Source organism: Bos mutus, chromosome 14 (genome assembly GCF_027580195.1).
Source record: "Bos mutus isolate GX-2022 chromosome 14, NWIPB_WYAK_1.1, whole genome shotgun sequence".
NCBI lineage: Eukaryota > Metazoa > Chordata > Mammalia > Artiodactyla > Bovidae > Bos > Bos mutus.
This window is the reverse complement of record NC_091630.1, coordinates 16619162-16642330: the sequence shown is the minus strand read 5'-3', so window position 1 is coordinate 16642330 and position 23169 is coordinate 16619162. Positions and strand designations below refer to the sequence as shown.

The 23169-nt window shown below is 43.2% G+C and overlaps 1 long non-coding RNA gene across 1 annotated transcript in view; it reads left to right on the top strand.

Moving 5' to 3' along the window:
- The first annotated feature begins 4170 nt into the window (after positions 1-4170).
- LOC138990743 (uncharacterized) overlaps positions 4171-23169 on the top strand; it is a 69920-nt gene continuing 50921 nt past the window's right edge. The window contains exons 1-3 of the long non-coding RNA XR_011466845.1: positions 4171-4356; positions 14007-14180; positions 14273-14388. This is a non-coding gene — a long non-coding RNA (uncharacterized lncRNA). The remainder of the gene's footprint in view (positions 4357-14006; positions 14181-14272; positions 14389-23169) is intronic.

Genomic DNA, 23169 nt, shown 5'->3' with positions numbered 1-23169 from the left:
TTTCACTCTCCACTTTCACTTTCATCAAGAGGCTTTTGAGTTCCTCTTCACTTTCTGCTATAAGGGTGGTGTCATCTGCATATCTGAGGTTATTGATATTTCTCCCGGCAATCTTGATTCCAGCTTGTGCTTCTTCCAGTCCAGCGTTTCTCATGATGTACTCTTCATAGAAGTTAAATAAGCAGGGTGACAATATACAGCCTTGACAAACTCCTTTTCCTATTTGGAACCAGTCTGTTGTTCCATGTCCAGTTCTGTTGCTTCCTGACCTGCATACAGATTTCTCAAGAGGCAGATCAAGTGGTCTGGTATTCCCATCTCTTGAAGAATTTTCCACAGTTTATTGTGATCCACACAGTCAAAGGCTTTGGCATAGTCAATAAAGCAGAAATAGATGTTTTTCTGGAACTCTCTTGCTTTTTCCCATGATCCAGTGGATGTTGGCAATTTGATCTCTGGTTCCTCTGCCTTTTCTAAAACCAGCTTGAACATCAGGAAGTTCACGGTAAATACATAAATTAAATAATGATAATAATCATAAATAAAGTAGGGACAAATTTAAGTTTCATGCTGTTCATGGGGTTCTCAAGGCAAGAATACTGAAGTGGTTTGCCATTCCCTTCTCCGGTGAACCACGTTTTGTCAGAACTCTCCACCATGACCCATCCATCTTGGGTGGCCCTACATGGCATGGCTCATAGTTTCATTGAGTTAGACAAGGCTGTGGTCCATGTGATCAGTTTGGTTAGTTTTCTGTGATTGTGTTCTGTTAAGGATAAGAGGCTTATGGAAGCCTCCTGATGAGAGAGACTGACTGAGGGGGAAACTGGGTTTTGTTCTGATGGGCAGGGCCATGCTCAGTAAATCTTTAATCCAATTTTCTGTTGATGGGTGGGGCTGTGTTCCCTCCCTGTTGTTTGACTTGAGGCCAAACTATGGTGGAGGTAATGAAGATAATGGCAACCTCCTTCAAAAGGTCCCATGCAGGCACTGCAGGCCACCACCGACCCACACCTCTGCGGGGACTCCAATACTTTGGCCACTTGATGCGAAGAACTGGCTTATTGGAAAAGACCCTGATGCTGGGATAGATTGAAGGCGGGAGGAGAAGGGGATGACAGCGGATGAGATGGTTGGATGGCATCACTGACTCGATGGACATGAGTTTGAGTCAGCTCCAGGCATTGGTGATGGACAGGGAAACCTGGCATGCTGCAGTCCATGGGGTCGCAAAGAGTCAGACACACCTGAGCTACTGAACTGAACTGAACTGAAATTTAAGTTTAGTCTTTGAGGGGGAAGGTTAGAAAGTGGGAGGGGGTGTTCTAAACAAAGGGGATGATGTGTTCAAGCTCTGGAAGCAAGACTGAGGGACCAAGAAAAGGCGAGTGTGAGAGACGAGGCTGAGCAGTCAGCAACAGCCAGACCACAGGGCATAGAGAACACTGTTGAGTAGCCCAGATTTCATTATGAGGGCACGAGGAACCAGCTAATGGTTTTAAGCTGGGGATTGTCCTAAGCAGATTTGCATCTTAGAAAGATCCCATTAGTTGCGGTGTGGAGAACAGACTGAAGGCGCAGAGATAAGTCAGGAGGGAACTGCAGTTGCCCTGGCAGGAACTGCCAGAGACCTGAACTATGGCACGGTCAGAGGAATGAAGATGAAGGGACAGAGCCAAGAGCTCTGTAGGAGGATCTTGTGATTGACTGAATGGGGTCAGAGAAGGAGAAAGAGGAGCCAAGGATGATTCCTAAGTTTCTGACTGGGATGGAAATACTCCTTAATGGCAGAATTGCAAGGCATCCGTGACGCGGGTCTGTAAGCATAGTTATTTTTTGGGTGGGGTGCGTGCTTGTCACACTTAAAATCACATTATGCAAACAGCTGCCTATCCCAAATATTTACCTTTAAGGATGGCTCTGGCACTCATTTTTACTTACTGGCATAGGGAGGCTTTTTGTCGTGCTAGGATGGGAGTGTCCGTGGGCTGAGTGCTTTCAAAGTGTAGTGAAGGACTACAAAGGGTATTTCCTAGAATTAGTCAGGTTATTGGCAATTTTCACCTAAATGATATCTTGAATCCAATCCCTACCCCGTCTCTCACATTATGAAGTTTCATCTTTATGCAACCTCTTTCCCCTTTGGAGCCCATTCTTCCCATCTCCTGTTTATAGTGGAAGCCGTTGACAGCTGAAAGTCTTTTAATAGCATGACATATTGAATTGAATCAGCTTGCTTTTACTACTGGCTTTTACTACTGTTTATATCTGAGCACTGTGTACACACACACACAAATGGCTTTATTTTTAAAAAATACGCATGATTTACAAAATCTTTAGCAAAATTCCAGGCAACCCAAATAGCAACCCAGGCTGTGTAACTGTTGCAAGGGCTGTAGCACAGATATTCAGATGTTCTACATTTCAAGGAATCTACCTAGAAATCATTATCCTTAAATATGTATTCTAAATTCTTATTATGATTTGTAATGCAACAAAGCGTGGTTAATGTGGTAGACAAAGAATATTAAGACCATAAATGAGAATATCTGACAAAGCAATGAGATTTAAAAAGAAAATAAGTGCACCTGGTCTGCCTTAAATGCATTTTAAAAGACTCTTTCAGGAAAGTTCCTGTAAGTGAATTAAGTCTCTGTTTCTCCTGGGGCTGCCAGGGATTTTTTGGCCAGTACAACAGCTGCACCGCGCGGTGCTGAGCTGAAAAGGCTCAGCACGGAGCTGCGGTTGCAGCTCCAGCCCTGGCAGACTAGCCTGTGGAGACTCCTGTGTGGGGTGTGTGTGTGTGTGTCTGCGCTCAGTTGTGTCCTACTCTTTGTGACCCCATGGACTGCAGCCTGCCAGGCTCCTCTGTCCATGGAATTTTCCAGGCAAGAATACTAGAGCAGGTTACCGTTTCCTCCTCCAGGGGATCTTCCCAACCCAGGGATCGAACCCACATGTCCTACGTCTCCTGAGTTGGCAGGCGGACTCTTTCCCACCGTGCCACCTGGGAAGCCTGCAGAGGCTCCTGGCTGGTGCCTTGAAGAACTGTTAGGAACTCAGATTTTTCGCTTGTGCAACAGTGTAGAAGCTTTCAGTCATCCCTGTAAACTGAATAAAAGGCACTTGCCAGTGGGACAGTGTGGCCATCTTTCAAGTTAAGCCTCTCAGTGTCTGGCATTGATAACCATGCTCAAGGCTAAGACAATAAAATGCGATCATTCTTCAATTCAAGGACAAACACAATGCCTGGATGAGTGGTGTTTGGAAGATGTATCTTTACCAAAGTAATGGTTTATCTGTACATCTATGCTTTTAGATAATGGATCGTTGTGAACCCTGGCCTAAACTCCTAAAGGGTTTCATGTCTCTGAAATGAGAAAAAGACTAGTTTTATAGGTGTTTGTTTTTTCTTCTTCAAGGGATTCTAGTTGCTGAATTATGTGTTGCACCAAGGCCTTTGGAGGAAGAGGGTAGGTTGGCGACTTAGAAAGGTCTAGTGAAAACTTCTATTTATGTGACCCTGGTGGCTGATGGGAGTGATTGGGGCACCTAAACTATTTTTCTTAAAGGCTAATTGCTTGAGAATAACAGAGTAAGCTACTGACACACAGGCTCTGGTTGGTTGGTTGGGAAGATTCTATCATTACTTGCTGTCTCATAGACAAAGTAGATAGAAAAGCAAATAAATGGCTCTATATTCATTCATTTATCCCCCATAGATTGTAACTGAAGACTGCTGTGACAATTTGCCTACCCAATTCTGCCTGCCTGTCTTGGGCCCCAGAGGAGCTAAATGAAAAAGGAAGGGAGGTTCTGGTCTGGGGGTGTGAGCAGAGGAGCTTCGCCTCTGCCAGTGCAGAGACGATGATGAGGGGAAAAAAGGAGCCGAGGGAAAAATCAGTATGAATCAATCAGGCTGGCTTCCCTGGTTTTTTTTGTCAGGCCCACTTGGCCCATTTGGAGAACGGGAAGTGGGAGCCACAACCTCTGGATTCTTTGCGCAACCACAGACTAGCTGGGAGACTTGGCACAAACTGATTTTCTTTAAGCCGCTATTTCCTCACTGGGAAGATGAAAGTGTTGGGCAAGGTAGTGTCAGTTTCTGGATCCTTCTGAACTCATTGCTTTGCTCATAACCTTTCCTGACCGTGCTAGGGAAGGCGGGCTTCCTCACAGCCACATACTGCTGGCTGAAAGAAAAGAAAGTGAAAGTGAGGTCGCTCAGCCGTGTCCGACTCTTTGCGACCCCGTGGACTGTAGCCCACCACGCTCCTCTGTCCATGGGATTCTCCAGGCAAGAATACTGGAGTGGGTTGCCATTTCCTTCTCCAGGGGATCTTCCCGACCCAGAGAGTAAGTAGAAATCAGTAGCTGTGTGCCTGCGTTCCCCATAGACTTGCAAATGCAGATCATCTAAGTCAGGGGCTCTTTAAGATGAGATCTGGGACACGCAACATTGGCGGCACCTGGGAACCTGTTAGAAATGGCTGCTCTGGGGACCCCCTACCCCTCTGGCCAGACTCCCAGAGATTGTGAGAGTGGGGTCTGGCAACCTGTGTTTTAATACGCCCTTCAGGTGATTCTGACGCATGCTCATGTTTGAATGAAGCGTAATATATACACTGAGTGTAAAAAGCACTCAACTGTTGTTTCTGTTATGTTCTGCTGGTCCTGGCATAGCCAATAGTTTGATATTTTTATCTTTGAAAACAAGCCCAAGGGCCCTAGTGATAAGATGAGATCTGAAATGAGCTGAGTCAACTCTGTATGTCAAAACGTTGTCACATTTAAACATTTCAAGTGGTTTTTTTTTTTTTTTTTTGACAGAGTCGTTTAAAATATAGCCCCATGCCTGCACAAAGAGAACTCTGGGAAATGTAGTTTATTTATTTATTACCGGATTGCTTTGTAAAAGGAGCTGGGGAAAGTTTGGAAACTGTCTCCCTGGAGAGGTATGAAGTTTTCCAGGGCACCCCAGACTTGGTGAAAGAGGCCATTTCTGCTGTCATTGGCAGCAGCCCTCGGGTAAAAGCCCATTGCATTTTATCTTTGCGTGTTTGTTTGTTCTGCTTGTTAAACACTGGCTTTCATACCATCCTGTTCTGTAATTCAAAACTGACTTTATAATTAGGTCTGAAAAGGAATGGTTCCCAGGCAATTCCTCTATGAAACTGGTAAAGACAGTTGCGTTCACTTTGGCTGGTTTCAGTGTAATTTGTCTGAGGGGGCTGCAGGGCCGCTCTGTTTGAAGTTATATTGGGCTGGCCTCTCTGTATTTGCAGCGGGTGTGGGGAGGGGAGGGTGAGGACCAAGTCCTGCTCTTGGGAATCTTCTGTGGACGAGCAGAAGATGTTGGTAGACTTTTCTCTTTCATCTTTGGACAGTAAACTCTGAACTGGTTCATGCGTTTAAGCCCACCTGGCTCAAGTTTAGTTGTTTGGCCCCGAGGAAAAGGTTTAACCAGCTAAATTACAGGGGCCATAGGGGACTGCTTGGAGAGCAGGCTGAAAACGATTATTGGTGTGCTAATTCAAAGTTTTTCTTTCTGAGTTCCATCTCGAGGAGACCTGAGACTTTCTAGTTAATTTGCATACTTGAAAGTTGGAGTTCCAGCCTGACTTCTCAATAGAGATGATTATGACTACATTTGTGAAACCTCTTTGCTTCAGCGTCTGGGTGTGGGACCATCAGGAGGCCTAAAAAGAGGAAAGCAGGTCCAACCTGGCAGGACCTTGGATCCCCACCACTGGCTTCCACTAGAGCAAATCCACTTTATTTGTTTTGGTTGTTTACACTTCCAGTTAGGATTTCCTTTGGAGAAAATGTTTCACGGCTTTAAGTTTGAAAACTACTGGTTTAGACTAGAAATATCCAGCCCAACCCTTGCCCTCTAAATCAAATTAGTCCACCTGTTAGCCTGAAGACCAAATCTCAAACTCTGGAGGCACTGGGGACCACCCTTTGCCATCCCCGGTACACTCGACTTGCCTTTGCCCACAAGCTCAGACTTCAAACCCGCCTCTGCTTCCAGATTCAGCCATTGTTCTGCTCCTCCCCCAGCATGTGGAGTCTCGATTCTCTTGCCCTCTTAGAGTCTACATTGCCCCATGTCCTCTGGTCTCCTACTGTCTGGCATCTAGCCGGGGAGGGCTCTTGAGCCATAACATCCCTGTAACTTCTTGGCTTTGTGGCTTGTCCAGACCTACATAATATGGTGTTCTTCTTAGTGCCTTTGTCCAGAATGGAGTCACCCCAGCTCACTGCTGCTTGCCTGAATTCATCTCTAGAACTACATTTTTATTTTTCTGCCATACTGTGCAGCTTGGGGAACCTAAGTTCCCTGACTAGGGATGGAACCTAGGCCCACAGCAGTGAAAGTGCCAAGTCCTAACCACTGGACAGCCAGAGAATTCCCTGTGACTACATTTTGAGAAAATGTAGGTTGATTGCCAGCCTTCTACCAGAATTGAGTCATTGAGTCCTTCGAATGTTTTAGTCTCATCACTTTTGTGATTGTTCCATTTAAAATAAAGAAACAGCAGCCACTCGTTTGTTATTGCCCACCATGCGGACAGTACAGCGAAACAGAACAGCAGGAAGCACTGCTTCCATGAAGAAAACCTCACTTTCATCACCTCGACCTGGATACCATTAGGACGGTTCCTCTGTGCCACTGACAGATTGATGAAGAAACTAGAAGTCTGAGTTTACCATTCACAGCAAAAAGCCAGGCTTTGAAATCAGGAGGACTAGAATTCTTATTCTGCCTCCTTTGCTTCCTAGCTGATGACCCAGAACATTCCTCCGTGTTGTGGCAATCCGAGTGTGGGTTGCAAAAGAATTTCCAGGTACAGAGTATTGCAGAAAGGAATGAGTTTATTATGAACAAAGAGCAGAGATAATGTGGGCACTGTGAGCACAGCAGGCCAACCTCCTGACAGACCAGGGAGAGTCGACAGAAGCTGTTAGAAAAGCAGGCTGCTCAAAGGAGAGCCAACCTCTTTTGCAGGTTAGCAGCCAATTTTTACAGCCTCAAGACAAAGGACATGCCTGCTGGAAGGGAGGCATTAGGTGACTGGTTAGGGTGGGTAGTTTTCCTCATTTGAGGTCCAGAAGCTGGCCAGTAAGGATCGGGGGGCTTTTGGCAACAGTTACAATGGGGCTCAGTCAGTTCCTAAGGTGACCTTGGTTCTGGGCTCCACTTCTATGACCTTGATGCAGGGCCTCGCACCTGTAACCTTGGGATGGGAATCCACACTCCTGAGTCTCTGATTGCTCATCTGTAACCCAGCAGTGATAATACCCATCTCATAGGATCCTTGTAAAACTTGAACGGCAATGTGAGTGTAAATGTGTGCATGCACGTTTCCTAATATCACTTAGCATATGCAAACATTAAAAAAACACATTTTTCTTCTGTCTTCCCTCAGCACCTTCTGTAGCACATAGTAGGTGCTCAAAAGTGCTAGAACCACTGCCGTAGAGGCCTTCAGTTAGGTCTGGAGAATGGTGTTCTGTTTTTCCCACTCTCTGTCCATATGCCAGTTGGGTTCGGTTTCCCACTACGGTGATCCGTGGGTTCATTGGAGCTTTGCTTTGTCTTGTGTGCACAGCATTTTCCTTTTGATAGCCTCAGCTCTGCAGAATGGCTAATAATTATTTTTTATTTCAAGTACAGTTGCTAGTTATGATAACTACTTTCTCTTTTTTTTAAAAAAATCACTCATTTGTTTGGCTGTGTCGGGTCTTAGTGCGGTATGAAGGATCATGCAGGATCTTTGTAGCATAATGTGCAGTTGTTTTGTTGTGATGCGGATTCTCCAGTTGTGGTACATGGGCTCAAGAGCACTCGGGCTCAGTAGCTGTGGCACGTGGGCTTATTTGCTTCTGAGCATGGGCTTCCCTGGTAGCTCAGCTGGTAAGGAATCCGCCTGCAATTCAGGAGACCTGGGTTCGATCCCTGAGTTGGGAAGATCCCCTGGAGAAGGGCATAGCAACCCACTCTGGGATTCTTGCCTGGAGAATCCCCATGAACAGAAGAGCCTGGTGGGCTGCAGTTCATGGAGTCACAAAAAGTTGGACACGACTGAGTGACTAAGCACAGCACACATATGGGATCTTAGTTCCCTGACCAGAGATGAACCCACCTCCCTGCATTGGAAGGCAGACTTAACCCCTGGACCCACCAGGGAAGTCCCCCTCAATAACTACTTTCTTAAAACACTTTTTTTTGGTCATCTCATTGCTTTTCCATTAAAGTCCAAAATTTAACGTGGCTTATTGTACCTGCACCGTCCCATCCTGCCTCCTCTCAGTTTCAGCTTGCTCTCTGTCTTCTGTCATGTTCTCCAGCTGGGCAGTGTCCCCTCTAGCCCCTGGGCCTCTGTACATGTCACCTCTCCGCTTAGAGTGCCTTCCTGTGCCTGCTTCTTTCGCCTCTGTCCCCCACCACCTTGCCCCAGTCATTTGCTCAGATCCATTTCCACCTGTCTTCTGCTTGATATAGTAGGGACCAACCCAGGCAAACTCCATTTTCCACACTTCCTTTCCAATTGACTTCTAGTTCTATTTGGGCCAATGGAAAGCCCTGGCAGGAAATTAAGAAGGCAAGGGGAAGGTGGAAACTCAGGTAACTGCCTCTACCCCCCCCAACTTGCAAAGCATCTCCTAGCAGTACCTGTATCACCTTCTGGCTTTAGCATCTGCACATGGCTCCTTCCTTTGTGTTCCCAGCTCTCACTACTAGCTCTGGTTCCTGGGCTCTATACTAGGTCACCCCAAGCCCGGGGTGGCTACAGCTTACTGCTGTTAATGATCTCTGAAAATATCCCTGTCCTGTTCGCTCTTCACATCCTAGTAACTCATAACTCAACTCCTAAATTAAATCCCCTCTAGTGAACTGCCTGGTATGAGTTCTTTTTTCAAAAAAATTTTACTGGTGTATAGTTGATTTACATGTTACATTATATTGGTTTCAGGTGTGCAGCAAAGTGATTCAATTGTGCATATACATATATATTTATTCTTTTTCAGATGCTTTTTCCATATAGGTTATTACAGAATACTGAGTAGAGTTCCCAGTGCTATACAGTAGGTCTTTGTTGGTTACAGCAGTGTATGTTAATACCAAGCTCCTAGTTTTTCCCTCCCCCTGACCATGAGCTGTTTTCTTATCTGAGCTCTGATTACTCATCTAGCCTTTGAATCTCAGCTCAACTTTCACTTTCTTGGGGAAGCCTTCCCTGACCTCCCCTCTGCTTCCACAACCTATAGCAACTAGATAAAAAATCTCATTACACAATTTCATAGCACTATGTACCTCTCCTGTGTAGAACTTCTCCCAGTTATAATTTCACTTTAATCTGTGATAATTTGATTAATTTGTCTCTGCCATTAGAATATAATCTTCATGAATAACCACATCCTTTTGGGGGCATTCACCATTATTTTCTAGGTATCTAAAATAGTATCTAGCACATATAATGTGCTCAATGAATGAATGAATCCTTTTGAAAACTTTTGTGATGCTGGGGACCATTGTTTAAAAAAACTGTTTTTGTCTAAAACTGCAGAGAATACTGCAATACCATCTACCAAGTTCCCTGTGTGGTTGGGCATGGCTTTGTAAAAGAGATTTAAATAAATCTCAGAAATTGAACTGCCCTATTAACAATGAGAAATGTGTTGGACAAATCCCTGTAACTCAGTTGTAACTGACCACATCATTATGGAGAATGACCTTAGGGACTTTCATAAACTTCTCATAATATACAAGAGCCCGATCTTGCCAAGGGTGTAAAATCACTGGCTAATTCACTGAACCAAACCAGGCCTGCCTCTTTGCCCCAGCACAGACGGGCTCTGATTACAGATGGACATGGTTCATGTTTAATGGTGAGTAGAGGAGTCAGACACAACTGAGCAACTGAACTGAACTGAACTGAAAGGAACTTTGGAACAAGAACTTACCAGTGACAGGTAACAGTGAAGCCCAACTTTTCCCTCTTTTAAAAGAGTAAAGATGGGTTGCCTTCAACATTTGTGGTGCTTCCTTGAATTTATATTTTATGTTTTTTAGTTATTAGATAAGAAGTGCATTTATTTGTAATGCCCCAAATTGGAAACAATTAAAATGTCCTTCAGTTGGGTGAATGGTTAGACAAACTATTGACACCCATACCATGAAATATAACCCAGCAATAAAAGGAACAAATTATGGGTTTGTTGATCTATTCAGCAACTTAGATGGATCACAAGAGAATGATCTTGAGTGAAAAAAAAGCCAATATAAAAAGATTACATATTGTATGATTCTATTTATTCAACACTCTCTAAATGATAAAATCATGGAGAACAGATTAGTGATTTCCAGGGCTTGGCAGTGAGGAAAGGGGGGTGAGCATGATTATAAAGGGGTAGCATGAAGGATTTGTGATAATAGAACTCTTATATCATGATTGTGGTAGTTCCATGAATCCACACATGTGATAAAATTGCATAGAACTGTATACATATGCATGCATGTAACTCCATATAAAACTGGTGAAATCTGAATAAGTTTCGTGGACTGAACAAATGTCAATTTCCTGATTTTGATACTGTGTTATAGTCAAGTAAGATTTTACCTTTAGGGGAAGCTGGTGAAATGTATATGAAACCTCTTTATATTTCTGCAATTTCCTGTGAATCTATAATTACTTCAAAACTTAAAAGTTTTAAAAAAGCAATACAAGGGATTTCTATTAAAACAACACACATTCAATATACTTATTTGCCTTTACTTCCTTCTGAAATCCCACTAAATGGATAATAAAGAAATAAAAAAGACAAAATCTAAAAGTACACACACACGTACATATAATAGTATGAGATCATAAAGGCAATAAATGACTATAACAGTTTGGAGACTGGAAAATAGATGGACAAGAGAGAACTAAGTGGTTTCAGGGAAGAAAGTCAATAAGGAGCAAGTAGGTTCATCCCACTGAATTTTAGAAAATTTCAAGGATTGAAGATACCAGACGTCCAAAGGCAGGGGGCAAGGAGGGCCTGAAAACAGTGGGATTGAAAATATGTAGGAGAGTTTAGAAGTGCACACGGCCCTCCTTACTGTCAAAGCCAGTGCTCAGCCTCTTCCTCCCAGTGTCCAACAGAAGGTAGAACAGTCACCGGATGGAGGGGTCAACGCAGAGGCTTTAGTCCCAGGGAGGCCAGACACAGATACGGTGGGATGAGGTGCGTGCTGAAAACGAAGAGTCTGTAGTACAAACTGCCTACTAGGCAGTAAGATAGCTCGCAACACTGGCTGCTGAACTTACACATCACAGAAAGGAGATCGGAGAGTTTTTCTCTCTGGGGAAATTCAGTGGCTCGATAGAAAAGTCCTAGAGCAACTGATATTTGAGTATCCTTCAACCAAAAAGGCTGGGTTCCTGCCCACTCACTTTCCAGTGAACACACAAGTCAACGTGACCTGCCCATGCTTTTGAGAGTCTCATTCCTAAACATAAAGGACAGATCGTCAAGGATCACATTTCAATCCCAAAGAAAGGCAATGCCAAAGAATGCTCAAACTACCGCACAATTGCACTCATCTCACACGCTAGTTAAGTAATGCTCAAAATTCTCCAAACCAGGCTTCAGCAATACGTGAACTGTGAACTTCCAGATGTTCAAGCTGGTTTTAGAAAAGGCAGAGGAACCAGAGATCAAATTGCCAACATCCGCTGGATCATGGAAAAAGCAAGAGAGTTCCAGAAAAACATCTATTTCTGCTTTATTGACTATGCCAAAGCCTTTGACTGTGTGGATCACAATAAACTGTGGAAAATTCTTCAAGAGATGGGAATAACAGACCACCTGACCTGCCTGTTGAGAAATCTGTATGCAGGTCAGGAAGCAACAGTTAGAACTGGACATGGAACAACAGACTGGTTCCAAATAGGAAAAGGAGTTTGTCAAGGCTGTATATTGTCACCCTGTTATTTAACTTCTATGCAGAGTACATCATGAGAAACGCTGGACTGGAAGAAACACAAGCTGGAATCAAGATTGCCAGGAGAAATATCAATAACCTCAGATATGCAGATGACACCACTCTTATGGCAGAAAGTGAAGAGGAACTCAAAAGCCTCTTGATGAAAGTGAAAGTGGAGAGTGAAAAAGTTGGCTTAAAGCTCAACATTCAGAAAACAAAGATCATGGCATCTGGTCCCACCACTTCATGGGAAATAGATGGGGAAACAGTGGAAACAGTGTCAAACTTTATTTTTTTGGGCTCCAAAATCACTGCAGATAGTGATTGCAGCCATGAAATTAAAAGACGCTTACTCCTTGGAAGGAAAGTTATGACCAACCTAGATAGCATATTCAAAAGCAGAGACATTACTTTGCCAACAAAGGTCTGTCTAGTCAAGGCTATGGTTTTTCCTGTGGTCATATATGGATGTGAGAGTTGGACTGTGAAGAAGGCTGAGTGCCGAAGAATTGATGCTTTTGAACTGTGGTGTTGGAGAAGACTCTTGAGAGTCCCTTGGACTGCAAGGAGATCCAACCAGTTCATTCTGAAGGAGATCAGCCCTGGGATTTCTTTGGAGGGAATGATGCTGAAGCTGAAAGTCCAGTACTTTGGCCACCCCATGGGAAGAGCTGACTCATTGGAAAAGACTCTGATGCTGGGAGGGATTGGGGGCAGGAGGAGAAGTGGACGACAGAGGATGAGATGGCTGGATGGCATCACTGACTTGATGGACTTGAGTCTGAGTGAACTCCGGGAGATGGTGATGGACAGGGAGGCCTGACGTGCTGCAATTCATGGGGTTGCAAAGAGTCGGACACGACTGAGCGACTAAACTGAACTGAACTGAACTGAACTTTAACAAGAAAGGCTAACACTAAAGCAGATAAATGGGGGGGAAAACCACAGAGGAAGTAGGGATAATGCAGAAAGGCAGAAAAGTAGTTAACAAAAAGGTATCTTTGGAGAAATAAGAGACGACAGCATATCATGAAAAAAGAACAGTTTGCTATAATAGACAAACATTGAGAAAACCTAAGATTTAAATTTCTTTACCAAAAAAAAATTCAATAGAAAGATTGGAAGATAAGTTGAGGAAATCTCCAGCAAGTAGAATAAGAGACAAAGAATGATATCTGCTGCTGCTGCTAAGTTGCTTCAGTCATGTCCAACTCTGTGTGACCCCATAGACGGCAGCCCACCAGGCTCCCCTGTCCCTGGGATTCTCCAGGCAAGAACCCTGGAGTGGGTTGCCATTTCCTGCTCCAATGCATGCGAGTGAAAAGTGAAAGTGAAGTTGTTCAGTCCTGTCTGACTCTTAGCAACCCCATGGACTGCAGCCTACCAGGTTCCTCCATCCATGGGATTTTCCAGGCAAGAGTACTGGAGTGGGTTGCCATTGCCTTCTCTGAATGATATCTAGTAATACTGTATTGTATATTTGAAAGTTTCTGAGAGTAGATCTTAAAAGTTTTCATCACAGGAAAAAAATATTATAACAATGTATGGTGATGATGGATGTTAACTAGACTTATTGTGATGATCATTTTACAATAAATAGATAGATACTGAGTCATACCACACACCTGAAACTTATATCTCAATAAAAATAAGAAAAAATTAATTTATCAAAAAAAGAGACATAGAGATAGAAATTGGAGAGAGGTAAGAAAACTGATGGATCACATGTGGCTCATTTTCTTCAACAAAGAAATGATATAGATAGAAAGGGGTGAGTGGTGGAGGATATGTTAACCAGATGTAACACGAGCCTTGATGTAATCGTGCCTTGAACTTCAAGCCAATAGTGAAAAGACACTTTAAAAAATACTCAGAGAAATGTGAGTGTGCACTGGGTAATACATTATATTAAGAAATTACAGTAATATTGTTAATATGATAATGGTAGTTATTTTTTAAAGTTCCTATATATTTGAGATATATTTGTTGTTGTTTTGTTGCTCAGCTGTGTTTGGATCTTTTGCAGCCCCATGGACTGTAGCCTGCCAGGCTCCTGTGTCCATGGGACTTTCCAGGCAAGAATACTGGAGTGGGTTGCCATTCCCTTCTCCAGAGGATCTTCCCAACCCAGGGATCAAACCTGAGCCTCCTGCGTTACAAGCAGATTCTTTACCACTGAGCCACTGGTGAAGATATTGAGGTATATACTGAAGTATTTATTGGTGAAAAGTGATATTATATCTGGCATTGCTTTATTTTAAAATTTAACTTTATTTTTTGTCACACCACGAGGCTTGCAGGATCTTAATTTCCCCACCAAGGATTGAACCTGGGCTGTAGTGGTGAAAGCACTGAGTCCTAACCACTGGATCACCAGGGGATTCCCTAAAATATAACGTTTCAAAAAGGTAAATGTTAATCATTATACTGGGTGATGAGCATATAAGATTTTGCTTGGCTGTTCTCTCTGCTTTTTCTAAGTTCTGTAATTTCTATCGTAAAACTTTTTATTGAGAAAGAAAATTACAGGATCAGATGAAAGCGAAATATCTGACTAATAGGAATTTAAGAGAGTAAGAGCAGAAGAAAGAAAAGAAATTATCAAAAAGTAATTCAAAAAAACCTGTCAGAACTGAAGAACGTAAATTTCTAAAATCAAAGAATCCCTTCATTCAGGATTGAGAGAGGGAAAATACAAGCTGAGGCTGGAACATCTGTTGTGCCAGAAGGAAAGGAAGTCCTTGCAAATGAAAGGAACATGTCAGAAGGAACTGGAAGGGACTCTCAGTGAATATTCATTGAAAGGACTGATCCTGAAGCTGAAGCTCCAATACATTGACCACCTGTTACAAAGAGTCAACTCATTGGAAAAGACCCTGGTGCTGGGAAAGATTGAAGGCAGGCAGATAAAGGGGTGACAGAGGATGAGATGGTTGGATGGCATCACTGACTCAATGGACATGAGTTTGAGCAAACTCTGGGAGATGGTGGAAGACAGGGAAGCCTGGCGTGCTGCAGTCCATGGGGTCGCAGAGAGTCAGACATGGCTTAGCGACTGAACAACAACAACTGGTGGCCAAATTGGCACAATTTGAGCATCAAAATGAATAATGATACAAATGGGTTTATTCTATGGGGATAGAATAAAATAAGAATTCATGATTCTATACTGGTATAACTAAATAATTGAATAAATAAATAGGGCGAAGAGAAAGCTCTTTTGTATTCATTTGGGCAAGACAAAAGCATCCCCATGTTGTTTCTTTTTATAAAGTAGAACACTTCAAATATATTAGTTTTATTCTTTTTCAACAGAATTCATTTCATTCTGGTCCCAGGAACTGCTTCTCATTTTAGGATTCACATTTTAGTAACACATGTGTACCCATTGCAGCCAAAAGAGCATACTTGTATTTTGGATAGTCATTCATTATTATGGTGACGATACCGACATACGATTAAAAGCCTATCGATCTTCCCACCAACGTTCTTTTTGAGCCAATGCTGGCCTTCTTCGTACAAGCTTCTGTCATCGACTTCATTATTATCTTCTTTAGTCAGAAGTTTGATGTTTCCATTATCTTTTTTCATGAACTTTGATCACTGTCAACTATTGGAATGTTTAGTCCCTCAACTTAAAAAAAACTATCACCAGCTGTAATAGGATCTTTCTGGAAATTTGTTAGGAATTGATCTTCTCTATTGACCCACCCTACCATTTCTGTCCTTTATCGAGCCCATCTTTGCATGAAGTGTTCCCTTGGTATCTCTAATTTTCTTGAAGAGAGCTCTAGTCTTTCCCATTCTGTTGTTTTCCTCTATTTCTTTGCATTGATTGCTGAGGAAGGCTTTCTTACCTCTTCTTCTTATTCTTTGGGACTCTGCATTCAGATGCTTATATCTTTCCTTTCTGCTTTGCTTTTCACTTCTCTTCTTTTCACAGCTATTTGTAAGGCCTCCCCAGACAGCCATTTTTGCTTTTCCATGGGGATGGTCTTGCTCCCTGTCTCTTGTACAATGTCACGAACCTCATTCCATAGTTCATCAGGCACTCTATCTATTAGATCTAGGCCCTTAAATCTATTTCTCAAGATATTAAGAAGAGGTGGCAAGAATACACAGAAGAACTGTACAAAAAAGATCTTTACAACCCAGATAATCACAATGGGGTGATCACTCATCTAGAGCCAGACATCCTGGAATGTGAAGTCAAGTGGGCCTTAGAAAGCATCACTACGAACAAAGCTAGTGGAGGTGATGGAATTCCAGTTGAGCTATTTCAAATCCTGAAAGATGATGCTGTGGAAGTGCTGCACTCAATATGTCAGCAAATTTGGAAAACTCAGCAGTGGCCACAGGACTGGAAAAGGTCAGTTTTCATTCCAATCCCAAAGAAAGGCAATGCCAAAGAATGTTCAAACTACCACACAATTGCACTCATCTCACATGCTAGAAAAGTAATGCTCAAAATTCTCCAAGCCAGGCTTCAGCAATACGTGAACCGTGAACTTCCAGATGTTCAAGCTGGTTTTAGAAAAGGCAGAGGAGTCAGAGATCAAATTGCCAACATCTGCTGGATCATGGAAAAAGCAAGAGAGTTCCAGAAAAACATCTATTTCTGCTTTATTGACTATGCCAAAGCCTTTGACTGTGTGGATCACAATAAACTGTGGAAAATTCTTCAAGAGATGAGAATACCAGACCACCTGACCTGCCTGTTGAGAAATCTGTATGCAGGTCAGGAAGCAACAGTTAGAACTGGACATGGAACAACAGACTGGTTCCAAATAGGAAAAGGAGTACATCAAGGCTGGATATTGTCACCCTGCTTATTTAACTTCTATGCAGAGTACATTATGAGAAACGCTGGACTGGAAGAAACACAAGCTGGAATCAAGATTGCCGGGAGAAATATCAATAACCTCAGATATGCAGATGACACCACTCTTATGGCAGAAAGTGAAGAGGAACTCAAAAGTCTCTTGATGAAAGTGAAAGTGGAGAGTGAAAAAGTTGGCTTAAAGCTCAACATTCAGAAAACTAAGATCATGGCATCCAGTCCCATTACTTCATGGGAAATAGATGGGGAAACAGTGGGAACAGTGTCAGACTTTATTTTTTGGGGCTCCAAAATCACTGCAGATGGTGGCTGCAGCCATGAAATTAAAAAACGCTTACTCCTTGGAAGGAAAGTTATGACCAACCTAGATAGCACATTCAAAAGCAGAGACATTACTTTGCCAACAAAGGTCCATCTAGTCAAGGCTATGGTTTTTCCTGTGGTCATGTATGGATGTGAGAGTTGGACTGTGAAGAAGGCTGAGTGCCAAAGAATTGATGCTTTTGAACTGTGGTGTTGGAGAAGACTCTTGAGAGTCCCCTGGACTGCAAGGAGATCCAACCAGTTCATTCTGAAGGAGGTCAGCCCTGGGATTTCTTTGGAAGGAATGATGCTAAAGCTGAAAGTCCAGTACTTTGGCCACCTCATGCGAAGAGTTGACTCATTGGAAAAGACTTTGATGCTGGGAGGGATTGGGGACAGGAGGAGAAGGGGACAACAGAGGATGAGATGGCTGGATGGCATCACTGACTCGATGGATGTGAGTCTGGGTGAACTCCGGGAGTTGGTGATGGACAGGGAGGCCTGGCATGCTGCGATTCATGGGGTCGCAAAGAGTCAGACACGACTGAGCGACTGAAATGAACTGAACTGAACTGAACTGAACTGATCGACCCACCCTAATTAATTTGTTCTACTTCATACACTCAGGGAGCAGACCTTCAAGTTCACCTATTATAGGCTCAAAATGTATAAGTTCCTTAATTATATTATGTAGACCCTATGACAGTAGAGAAGGGGTATGCTTGCACAAGTATAGTAACTTATAACACCCATCTTCTTAAAAGAATTTGCTCTCAATAGACGTTTTGCAATAGGTTTGGCTATGATTAATACCACCATTAAGTACAGGACAGTTCATCCAGATCTCTGAGCCCAGTTTCTTCATCACTAAAATCAGAGAATCAGCCAGTTTGCTTAGGTCTCCTCAGTCTGTATAATTCTTCTCTTTATTGTATCTTAGAAGTGTGTTGAAAACATTTAAAAAATAGCACATAGTAGTCATTCAAAACAGTCTTTTCAAGTTATTTTTTCATAAAATGTGGAAGGACTAGATTTATTAACACAGTATCATCACTAAATTTTAAAAAGTGAGCCTAAGAATGAGAAGTCTAAAAAAAAAAATTGAGAGCATTAGTTTAACATCTTAAGCTATAGAATTTGAAACACAGACTGTACAATCTTCTGGGCTAGAACAGAGACAGTATAGAGGATATCAGCCTGGCTATTATTTTTAAATTCCAGATCCATGGTTGATAGATTGTAACTGCATTGTAAGTGCTGACCTAATGCATGTGTGTGTGTGTGTGTCTGTGTGTGTGTGTGTCTGTGTGTGTGTGTGTGTGTGTGTGCATGCATGCGTGTGCACGTCCTGGGTCACTTCAGTTGTGTCCAACTCTTTGTGACCCTATGGGCTGTAGCCCACCAGGCTCCTCTGTCCACGGGATTCTCCAGGCAAGAGTACTGGAGTGGGTTGCCATGCCCTCCTCCAGGGGATCTTCCCGACATCTCTTATGTCTTCTGCATTGGTAGGCGAGTTCTTTACCTCTAGTGCCACCTTGGAAGCCCTGACCTAATACTGCTTTGTTATCAAAATGCCCTTTTATATTTAATTATGGGCAGACTGGTCATTACATAGCCTATATAAACCTTAAAAGAACCATTTATTTTGAACCTCTAATAATAATATATGATAATGCACATTGTTTCAAAAATCTTTTGGAGTAAATGCCACAATCCTAAATCACAGTTATCTATCTAATCAGAGTCATCCTAGCTAACAAGGTTTACGAAATGCATAACAAATTCTTAGATAACACTACAAGGCTATGTTAGAATTTTAATGGAATAGCCAGGATCTTTTTGTTCTGGGCAGAATAAAAGTTCCTTTATCTGTTCTGTGAGGAGTTTGGCAGTTGATTCAAGGGCATTTCTAACTTTTCAAAATGCAGGATTTCAAGCATATTGCCTGTGTTAAAAAAAAATACATGGATTTTCTTCTTTTGGTCTGTACAACAATTCTCTGTGGCAGACAAGTTTACTGAGGTCAGTCCTGTGTTAGAGAAGAAGCTGAAACAGAGAGGTGGAGAGTTTCTCTCATTCACACAATTTCTTGGAGATGTTAAGCAATGAGCCTGGCTGAGCCGTAGGAGGAGGTCATTGTCCCAGCTCTGGAAGTTAAATATTTTGGCCCAAGAGACTTTCCTTTAGACCCTGGAGACCAAAATTTTGAGCAGCCCAGCATGGCGAGGGTGTTCCTGTAGTCCTTCCCAACCTAAACGCCTCCGTTTCTCTTGTCTATGTCTTTGGTTTATTCTGGCCCTTTCTAGGCACTGTTTGGCTTGTTGGCTTTGCTAAGAATTTTAGGGGCATTTCTCCCTATTATGATAAAATGGTTTCTTGATTCATTGAGGTTAATTTCTGTTGTTTTCTACGGTAAGAAAACAAGGCAAAATCAAAAAAAGAGAGGAATTTCTCTCTCTTGGTCCTTGACCCACTCCTCCAAGAAGCCTGGGGAGTGGGCCTGCTTTGGTTCCTGGAGGGGATTCAACCTCCCTCACCCACCCCCCACCACCCTCCAAACCTTAGGCTTCTAAAGAGATTAGAGCTGAGTTGTACTAGAAACAGAGGGGCCCCTAGGGCTGAAGGGGGCCAGCTACTCCCAAATTGTGCTCCAGAAAGGACAGGACTTTTGCTGGGGATGGAGAGAAGCAGAACTGGGGACCAGAGTCACCAGTAAAAGCTATTTTCTTTGTGCCACAAGGGACATTTCCTATGGCTGCTTGGCAGTGAGGGTAATGGAATGAATAGGACCACTTGCCTTTGAACAGATTCTGCAGGCCTGGGCCATAAGTATCTGCAACTGGGGTGGCCTGAGGAATAGATGTGCTTCCATTTTCTGGGTACCACTTATCCAACGCCATCTCTATTCTTGGGTGGAGGGGACGAAAATTGTTCTCCAGGGGAGGAGGGCAATATTTGTACCCATCGTATCAGAGATGATGCTACTATTCATTGTGGGCTTCCCAGGTAGCGCTAGTGGTAAAGAACCCGCCTGCCGATGCAGGACACGAGAGACACGGGTTCGATCCCTGAGTCGGAAAGATCCCCTGGAGGAGGCATGGCAATCCACCCCGGTATTCTTGCCTGGAGAATCCCATGGACAGAGGAACCTGTCGGGCTACAGTCCATAGGATTGCAAAGAGTTGGACATGATTAAAGGCATCAACGACTCGATGGACCTGAGTCTGAGTGAACTCCGGGAGTTGGTGATGGACAGGGAGGCCTGGCCTGCTGCAATTCATGGGGTTGCAAAGAGTCGGACACGACTGAGCGACTGAACTGAACTGAAAGCAACTTATCATATATGCACTATTCATTGTGCATTTGCCATATACCTGGCACACTGCTTACTTAGCAGGGCAATTTATGAGAATTTTCATGTGTTAGAGCAACTTGATTACAGCATTAACTGTATCTGTATTCAAGGATGTAGGCTGATGAGCAAAGAATGAGAGGAATTTTTCAGTATCTCTTCCTAGGAAGGAAGCTAGGCGCTGTGTTCTGAGGCCTAGATTTCTTTTACCCTCTGGGAAGAAGCAGGTGGCCTTTATTTATGAAGGTCCGAATCACAGATGGAAACCTAGGGACCTGAGTTTCTGTTTTATTTGGCCTAAAAAATGTTTCAGGAGAATTTGAATTAGAAACCCACATTTAAAAAACAGGAATTTTTAAAGATCAGTTTTTCTAAAACAGATTTTATATAAACATTCTGAATTTCTCATGTGTGTTGAAAAATCAGAAGATTTGGTAACATTCAATCTGACTCCATTGTGACAACAATCAGCTGGAGCTGAGTTAAGGCTCTCAGGTGACACAAGCTTGCTCTTCTCACATTGCCACTGTCCCCAAATGCCTGGGGATATTTCATTGAAGAACAATGTCTTCTGTGGGGCCCATTTCATTGAAGAATATTCCTGCTTATGAGCATCCCCTATGAATGTTTGATCTCTGCTCTGGGGCTACTGAGGGGAAAAGAACTAGATATTTCCAGATCATGGAGGAAGACTGGCCCAGAAGTGACTTCTTCAAATCTGGACAAGAGGGCAGGATCTGTGGCATGTCCACAAGCACATGTATGGGTGTAAAGCCTTTTAAATCTTATTTTTTTTCTGACAAATATGTAGATATAGACCAAACATTCATTGACCCATGCATAGTTGTCATGTAATGTATAAAAACTGGATCATTATTTTAAACGGATCCTATTTTATTTAAACTTAATTTATTGAATATAGAAACAAATCATGAACATCTTCATGGGTAGTGAAGATATGGGTTATATAGGGTTTCCTGGTGGCTCAGCAGTAAAGAATCTGCTTGCCAATTCAGGTTCAATCCCTGGGTCCGGAAGATCTCCTGGAGAAGGAAATGGCAACCCACTCCAGTATTCTTGTGTGGAGAATCGCATGGACGGAAGAGCCTGGCGGGCTACAGTCCATGGGGTCGCAAAAGAGTCAGACACGACTGAGCGACTGAACAGCAACAACAATGGGTTATACAGGAAATAATTGGTGTATTGCTTTCCTGTGGCTGCTGTAACAAACTGCCACCAATTTGGTGGCTTAAAACAATAGAATTTTTATTCTTTTATAGTTCTAGAGGCCAGAAGTGCATAATCAAGGTATTGGCAGGGCTGCATTCCCTCTGAAGACTCTAGGGGAGACTCCTCCCTCGTTTCTTTCAGCTTCTGGCAGCAGCAGGCAGACTGCACAACTGCAGTGTGTATGTCTGTCTTCATGTGACCTCCACGTGTCACCAATCTCCCTCCACTGTTCTCTTGTAAGGACACCTGTCATTGAATTTAGGGACCACCCAGATAGTTCAGGATGGTCTCACCTTGAGATCCTTAATTACATCTGCAAAGACCCCTTTTCCACATCAAGTCCCATTTACAGCTTCCAGGTGGACATACCATTTGAGGGAGTGGAGGTGGGAAGAGGGCACCGTTGAAACCACTGTGTGCTGTGCTCAGTCACTTCAGTCGTGTCCAACTCTTTGCAACCCCACGGACTGTAGCCTGCCAGGCTCCTCTGTCCATAGCATTCTCCAGGCAAGAATACAGGAATGGGTTGCCAGGCCCTCCTCCAGGGGATCTTCCTGACCCAGGGATCGAACCCATGTCTCCTGCTCCTCCTGAATTGCAGATGGATTCTTTACCACTGAGCCACTGGGGACTACACTTAGATAAATAATTTTTCTCTTAAAAATGATTTTTAAAAACATTGATTGGTTCCATTTTCTGGGTCCCTTTTTTGTGTGGCTGCAAGGTGGGCAGAACTCATTTTGAGTCATTGAGTGGCTCCAGGGTATAATGTGTTAATAAAATACTGGCCACACACCTAAGAAACACACACTGAGGGTTTAGATCCCTGTGCTTTGCCCTCCGGAGGAAGTGGTGGTGAAAGTGCAGCAGCAAGGTTACCGATCCCTCTCCCCAGGGTGTGGGACTCAGATTACAAAACTCAAGTGAGGCTTCTTGAGAAGCCAACAGCCCCTACTCGTTCATGCACTGTCCAACATTTCTAAAAAGCTGACTTCAATAAGGGGTTATTTTGTTTGGCAGACAAGAAAGAGCTATTTTAACAGTTCTCTTTTATTTATTCTGCCTCTGGGATTATGCATTGAAGGATTCGGTGTGGTTGGCACATGGTTCCCTTTCAGATTTCTGAAGTTACCCTGACCACCCGAAAACTGGATTCTTGGAATATCCAGGTCCTGGGAGCAATCCAGAGCCTTCATTGGTGATGAGGCTATGTGTATGGTACCCGGAGAGCAAGATTCAGCAGAACCTTCAAGAAAACATTTCCTGCACTGTCCAAAAAGTTCCCGTAAATGGGAATGTTATAACAGTGGATAACATTTACCAGGTGCTTTGAAGAGCCCTGGCTCAGTGCTGGGCCCTTGGCAGGTACTACGTTTGTTCTTTCATTTAAACTTTACAATAACTCTTGAGGCACACGTTACTTTTATCATCCCCATTTTATAATCGAGGACACGGAGGCACAGA